The sequence below is a fragment of the Gallus gallus genome, chromosome 6 (genome assembly GCF_016699485.2).
Source record: "Gallus gallus isolate bGalGal1 chromosome 6, bGalGal1.mat.broiler.GRCg7b, whole genome shotgun sequence".
Classification (NCBI taxonomy): Eukaryota; Metazoa; Chordata; class Aves; order Galliformes; family Phasianidae; genus Gallus; species Gallus gallus.
In genome coordinates, this window is record NC_052537.1 from 1,564,315 (window position 1) to 1,572,239 (window position 7,925).

Here is a 7,925-nt window from a genome sequence, read left to right on the forward strand (position 1 = left end):
GGCTCGGCGGCGCCCCCAGCCCGCCCGCAGCCCGCACAGCATCTCCGCCTCCATTGGGCCGCCGTCGGGCCGGCGGGGAGGGGCCGGGGATATCCCCGGCCACGGCCCGGGAGGAGGGGGCGGCGGGAGGCGGGAGCGGAGGGGGAGGGGAGAGGCCGCCCCCAGCGGCCGCGGAGGCGGGCGGCTGTCAGGGCGGGGTATGGCCACCGTCCCCGGCCCCGGTCTCTGTCTGTGGGGCTCCGGGACCGTCGCCGCCACTCCGCCCGCCCTCCCCCGAGGCGCTCCCGCTGGGGCAGGGCCCACTGGGGGATGAGCAGCCTCCGGTGTCCCCTCGGCAGCCCGCCGCCACGCTCCGAGGGGGGTCTGGCGGCAGCCGTGCGGACCCGGCTGAGGTGCTAGAGGGCGATGGACTCGTAGGGGTCTTGGTTCTGGAAAATAACCGCTAAATGACATCCAACCCCACCCCCTTCCCCTCAACGTGATCGAATGTGCAGCGAAAAGAAACAAACTTCGTTTTGTTCGAAACGTTTGTTTTTTAGCATGTGTTGGAGGCAGCATCTGTCCTGTGTGGCTGGCTGATCTCCGCACCTCAGTAACTTCCACCCTCGTGGTTTTCTGGTACTGAGGCTTGGAAAGACAAAGTGCATCGCATGAGGATATGTTACAAAGCCCTGAGCTTGAAGGTATAACCACACTAATTTACGCATTGCGGTCCTGGGGTGATCTACCAGCAGAATTCAGTCTGAGTTAAATATTGGGTTTTATCACAGCATAATTTGTGTTGCTTTGCAGTCGGTCTAGGCCCAAAACCACACACTGGTGTAATGGGAGTGTCTTCAGACAGAGTGGCACTGGCTGTGGGGCCAGATAGGACTGAATGATCTCGGAGTTCTTTTCCAACCTGAATGATTCTGTGATTCTATGATATGGTTTCTGGTGGCCAAAGTGCGGCCAAAGCAGCAGCTGACTCCAGTGGTGGTTACCCAGCTCAGAGCTAACTCCAGGTTGGCAGGCTGTGTTAGAAGTCATCAGGAGCTGGGCTGATGCTCAGGTAGATGGATTTTGTTGCAATCTTGTTGTACAGAGGTTGACATTTTGACTCACTGCGTCATTAACAATTTCCCACACTGTGCTGTGAGAAGGCACTCTCACTGAAGCTCCCCATGCTCAGCTGCAGTACTTAGTCCTCCTGGTGCTCTCAGCCTCTATGGATCCCAGCCAGGGACCTGCAGGCAGCGTGCTGCTCACAACATCCCCTGGTACTTCTCATGGTGATGGGAAATAGAGCAGCTGGATCCAACAACAGAACACAATGTGAATATAGATCTTCAGAACAGTGTGATCTCCATTTGTCTCTTGTAGCACAGTGGCTGGGCTGAGGGGAGGCTGAAAGCAGACTGCTGCTTTTCTTCCCAGTTCAGAAATTTAGTTATCAAAACCCGATTTTTATTGCAGATGGAAAGTGAAGATGGTCCATATCAAACCAACTGGGAGTCCAGAGAAAGCCGCTGCTTCCCCCCAGTCAGCGCCAGCTGGACTTGTCTGTCTTCTGGGTGCCAGGACCTGTGAGTTACACAATCCAAATGTTCCCAAGTTATGAGTATCGACAGGGCCAATTACAACCCACAGCTGCTACAGGTGCTTAGCACCTCTGAGCAGAACAATTACTTGGGTATTTTCCACTCATAAAGCAGTGAGATTTACAGTCAGGGATTCTCAGTGTGGGAGGTCCCTTTCCTTGTATTTTATCAGTTCCTGCAGCACAGCCACAGAATCCTTTCTCATAAATTAGCTATGGTCAAATTCAGCAGTATTTTTTCAGCAGCCATGTAAACAATATAATAAATCAAAGATCTCTTAAAAAATAATGATGTACATGGTTGAGTTTTCATTAATTGGAAGTAACCCTTCTATGGTGTGGTTTTAGACCAAAAATGAAAAGTAAGCCTATCAAAATTTATATAAATGGTCCAAAAAGAGGCAGTGTTAGTGATAGAAGTTTTTTATCGGTAGTATGTGTTTAGGAGAGTATCATTTGTGCTGCAGAAGTGGCATTTTATTTCTCTAGTATATTGCAATGGAAGAATAAAAGGTTACAGAAAAGTAGAAAACCACATTTTAATGGCTAAAACAATATTAAATGTGGATACAATTGGGGAAAATGGAAGGAAGTTGGCAGATAAAAGATCAAATGGCTAGAGGGAACATTAGCTGAAGTTGACTTTGGCATGTGTAACCTATGGTGGTCATTTTTCTGTGGCCAGTAGCTTGATCAAAGAAAAGAATAAAAGGACCTTCCTCATTTTGGCATAGCATGCCTGTTTTGCTATGTTCTCTCCCAGTTTTTTCACCCTGGTCTCTTTTCCTCACCTCACATACATACAATATCTGCAAATCTCTGAAAAAGCCTAACTGGATTGAAAAGTGCTTTTTACTCATACCCTTGACAGTAAGTCTATCATATAACATCCATCAGGGTGGAATAGCTTATATGAATTTAAAGGCGTTTGATGAATCAGGTTACATTCGCTAGCAAATCAATTCGCTTTGAGACTGCATAGAACCCCTGAATTTAGAGCTGTATAGGCCCTCTCCCCTGTATAGGCAAAGGAAGAGAAGTGGCAGACACCAAAAAAAGTGCACCAATCAAGGCTACAGGTCTGCCTTATGGCTGCTGCCAAGGCATGAAGCAGACAGCTGGGTATCTCTGTCCTCTGCAAGCCCGCGATGCAGAGATTATCTACAAGTGGAAGAGTGACACAATGTAGCCTATCAGTACAGCACAGTATTCCAGATTTTGCAATCTTTAATTTATTTAATGTATTGATTTAATTTATTAGTAGCAAAGTGCCATTATCTGTATTTTTCCAAGCTGGGAGCCATATCCAAAAAGAAAAAAGAAAAGAAAAAAAAACAACAATGAAAAAACAGCTCATGAAGCTGTGGACTGAGAGTGGAAAAAGAGAAGGAGACATACAGAATCTTCATAAGTGATCTGTGGTTTCAAGACATACTTCTCTAGAGAGAATGCTAACTTTGGTTTCAGTTATTTAGAAGAGGTTTATTACTGATGAAAAGGAATGTTAGTGGCATTTTGAAATGCTTTATTTATGGCAGTTATCTACTTTGCAGAAGTAACAGCCTGTAAGATTTTGACTTTCATTGTATTGTACAATGTTCCCCAAGCAGGACCCATTAACTTTAATTTCTCAGAATAATACCATGTGGCCTACTCTGTAGTAACACACTGTGTACTTAAGGCACACCAGCAAATAAATAAGAGGTCCTCCACAGCTATTATAAAAACTTTTCCACCCATAGAAATTCCCAAGATAAATTATTTTTCTGACCGTAAGAGCAGAGAGGTTCTGAAACATCTTTATAATTACATTTAATTATGGAACTATAAAAAAGAAATTGAAAGAGATCTCAAAAAGGTTATCTAGTCCTAACTATGCTGAGTTCATTTCTGAAAATATATTTGTTTATCTTCTCCTTAACAATTTTTAATGATGAGGTCTCCATGACCTCTCTAGGAAATTCCTGTGCTTCACTTACCATCAGGAAGTACTTTTTCTCCACAATAAGTGACCTGAATACTACTTGCTGCAATTCAAATCAGTTAGTTCTCATCCTGTCTATTGTGAATACGGTGAGTGGATTATTTATTATTTCTATCAGTCTATGATCCTTTGGAGACTTTTATCAAGCACTGATCATGCCTTCTGTCTTCTTTTCTTTTAGATAATTAATCCTAAGTCTTTCAGCCCATTCTCAGAGGTATTATTTCTTGTTGCTCTCCAACAAACTCTTTCCACAATAGCCTACACCCTTCTTGAAATGCAAAGCTCAAAATTGGAAAGAGAATACCAGCTGAAGCATTACCAGAGGAGAACATAACTGCATGATCTTACCATACGTCTCATACCTGTTTATTCATCTCTGCATCATGTTTGTTCTGTCTCTTCAGTGTGAGACTGTTGGTTTCTGCTGCTCCACTATAATCCCTAGGTCTTTTTCTGAAAATCTACTTCCTAGCTTGCTGTTGTTCACTGTGGATTTGTGACACTGTTTACTCTTCATCAGTGTGATCTCCTGGGCTTGTTCATCTTTTTTTTTTTTTTTTTAACATCTATTTGTACTAGTGCCATACTTCCTCATTTCATTTTTTTATGCCTCTAAGAAGCATACTCTTAGCTTCTTCACCAATGCCGTCACCAAAACACTAAACAGACACAGTTCCTGAACAGATTGTTGCAGTCCTATCTTATACACCATTCCATTTTCACACTGAAACAATGATAACAATCCTTCAGAGTGAGGTTTATTCACCTGTTTGTATGCCATTTTTTAATTTTTGTCAGTTTTAGCTATATCGTATTGGAATGTTACGGGAAACAGGATTTAAATTCTGTACAAACCCTGAGGTATGGCCTCTGCTGTTACTCTCCAGTCTGCAGACTTTCCTTCTCAGTCATAGTAACACAACAGTCCGACAGGTTTTATTCCTATTAAATCTGTATCATCTATGTCTAGTTCCTGTTATTAAGTTACCTGTTCCAGTTACATATTCCAGTTTATGGGGTTTTTATTTGTTTGTTTTTCAGAATATTTCAGAATATTCTTTGGAGCTGCAGTTAAGCTGATTAGTTAGACTAAAACGTTTTGATTCTTTTTCTCCTTTTTTAAAGTAAAGATCGTCCAGCTTTCTGGTATCTCAAACATTGCCAAAGAATTTAAAAAAATGCCAAAGAATTTAAAGAAAACCTCACAATCACAGTAGTCACATTAGAGAAATGAGCAGAGGAATAAATGTAGCCTTGGTGAACCCGAGTAAAAAACAGAGGATCAAAAAAAAGGCTATGGTTAAAATTCTGTCTGGTTGTACACAAGGTGCTAACAACTTCTGGTAACACTCCATGCGCTGTATAACCTTCTATACACATAGCTATATTTATCATACACATACAGTGTTAAATACCTTAATCTGTCTGAAACTCTTTTCAACAAGAGGACTTTGTGAACCTTGTCTTTGCTGAAATGTTATGAGAATGGGGAACAAATACATGAGCCTCAGACACTCAGGAATTTTCCCTCTCTGGAATTGTGCTGACCCTCTCAAGAGGCGACCTGCATATTTTCACTCCCAGAATCTAAGTAATAATTTCACATTTAAAGTCTAATTAGAAATCATTTCTAATGAGAGATCTAAATGTTACCAATTAGGAAAAAAATGACATTGCCTACTTTTAAGGAGAGTGATAAATAATACTAGGAATTATAGTTCCCCTGTTTGGAGATGGCTCTATAAGGAACTAAGATGACTGAGAACATGAATAATGCACTGGGAATCTCTTTGTCACATCAGATAGTATGCTGTATTGCTGTCAAATTTACTATATTATTAATTTACCAATTAGGAAAAGTTACTTTGTAACATTTTCAGTATATTAGAATCAAAATGCTAAAACCTGTATCTGATAATAGTATTTTTTCTTTTACTGAAGAGGAAGAGACAGTGGCTCTCTTCTTTACAAGTGGCTGGAAAAAAAAGCACTTCTGAATTCAGAAAACATTATTCCCATTCTAAGCTTGCTGCTTGCCATTGCCATCTTCACAGGTGACTTTTAGGTATTTTGCACTCTTTCTCCTTTACCCAATGAAGTTTAAAGTGGCAGGCATGTCTTTTATTAACGTGTCTACTTTGTCATCTTGACCTTTTCAAAGTCGGTTTCTAAACTGAAAACGTAGACACTATTGTATTAGGGCCTTGTAGGATGATTTTCATTGTTTGAACACTGATACATAGGCTATTGTTTTGGTTTGTTTTTTTTTTTTTTTTTTGCGTGGTTTGAGTTTAAGTTTCCAAGTATTTTTGAAAAGTGATTAAGCTGACTCGTTATGGATGCCAGGAAGCTCGATAGATAGCCATTAGTTTACCATGAGGATGTTAGAACTTGTAGCTCTTCTTTTACTATGTTCCTTGTGATGTACAGTGTCCTTCCCATCCAGTCCAGATTGGGGTTGGGGAAATGTAGGTTACTCAACTGCTCAGTTGCGAATGGAGAAATACATGCAGTCAACTTATCTTGATATTTTGAATTCAGATTTAATATCTCACTTTTTTTCTCTTAGAATGTCAACCTAAAGAAGAAAAAGGACAGAGAGACATTTGAAACATTACTGGAGAAGGCCTTAGGCAATCTAACCTCAGTTGGTGTATAGGAACTGTTGAATCATGGCCTGAACCACTGACTGATAACCTGAGGCAAGCACTGAGTCAGCCACAGGAATACAGGTGAAGGTAATTCAGCTGTGTGACCGGAAGTGGTGGAGCCTGGCTGCACTTCTTCTAGACCCCGTTTAAGGGCTGACTGCCCTTAGGAAAGGCTTTCCTTCTGGAGGTTGCTTCTTTTGGAGTTTTTCCAGTGAGCCTATGACATGGGTGAGCATTTTTCATTTATTTCTGATTATAGTCTTTCTAGCTATACTATCTGAGGATGCTGATTTAATCACACCGTTCTGTATATTTACTGATTATACAGTTGGCCCAGTTTTGAATGGCACATAGATGTGGTCCTTTCCAATGTTTTTTTTTTTTTTTTATGATTTCTGCAAAATCAGGCTTATGAATTAGTAAACTAGGTGTGAAAAAGAGGCTCCTGAGTGTGTTATATTCGTTCTTAATTCAACTCTATTGACTTTACTGGAATCAAACTTTGAGGGCTGCTCTGAAAGTAATGCCTCCTATTTTATTATGTTGGCCCAGGATTTCAGAGGCAAATGTTGATGGTATTCTTCTTCTCACTGATTTTGTTATGCTTTGTTGCTGTGTGATAGGTGGCAGCAGAGGGGCAGTCTAACAATGCTTTCTGACATAGAAGTGCGTATGAAGCAAAGGTGTGGAACTGAATACCTCTATGCAGAAAAAGTAGCACCCATTGACATTCATCAGTGTTTGCTGAATGTTTATGGACACCAACCAGTGGATGTGAGCACAGCGAGGTGGTGGGTACTGCGTTTCAGCAGGGGACAAAAAAGACAGCAAGTCACCTCCACTGTTGCAGATTTTTTTACAATTGCAGCATGCAGGCTCTTGCTCATTGCTGGTGAAAATGAGTAGCCAATAATGGTGACTGTGTTGAAAAAGACTGTTTTGTAGCTGAGGATTAGCTCTATCAAATAGTGTTGTTGTGCTCTTTGCATCTGTTGTAGTTGGAAAATAAATATAATTTATTTTATTAATTATATTAAATATAATTAATTCCATGGAAAATGGAAATAAATGTAGGCTCCAGTTTTGAAGCAACCTACATGATTGTGAAGTAGGGTGTGGATAGTAGATTTTAGAGTTATCTTCTGTGATTGCTATGATGATTCAAATTCAGCCAGTGTGTCTATGGTTTCCTAATGATATCTTTAGAAAGTCATCACCTGATCATGAAGGCATACTTATGTTTGGTAGTGACTGCTTATGACATTTATTGTATGATTATTAATGAAAAAAAAAAACGTCTGAAATTTTCAAGGTTTCATTTTCTCAGAAATGAGTGAATATGTACCTTTATTATACAATTTTTCTTCCTTCCTAGAAAAAGGATTAGAACAAAGCAACTGTACTTATTCAAGTGGCAAGATTTAAGATATGAATGAGGGGGCAACTCTGGAGAGGGTATCTAAAATCATTTTTGTTTTATTAAGGAGAGGAGGTTTAGGTTGAATGTCAGGGGGAAGCTCTTTCTTGTGAGAGTGGTGAGGTGCTGGCACAGGCTGCCCAGAGAGGTTGTGTTGCCCTATCCCTGGAGGTGTTCAAGGCCGGGTTGGATGGGGCCCTGGGCAGCCTGGTCTAGTATGCAGTGTGGAAGTTGGTGGCCCTGCCTGTGGTGGGAGGGTTGGAGATTCATGATCCTTGAGGTCCCTTCCAA

At 41.2% G+C, this 7,925-nt stretch overlaps 1 long non-coding RNA gene across 1 annotated transcript; it reads left to right on the forward strand.

The window, feature by feature from the left end:
• Positions 1 to 186: 186 nt before the first annotated feature.
• Positions 187 to 7,721, forward strand: LOC112532674. The gene is made up of 4 exons (XR_005860801.2): positions 187 to 683; positions 1,456 to 3,652; positions 3,745 to 6,445; positions 6,841 to 7,721. It is a non-coding gene; the product is annotated as an uncharacterized LOC112532674 (long non-coding RNA).
• Positions 7,722 to 7,925: the final 204 nt, after the last annotated feature.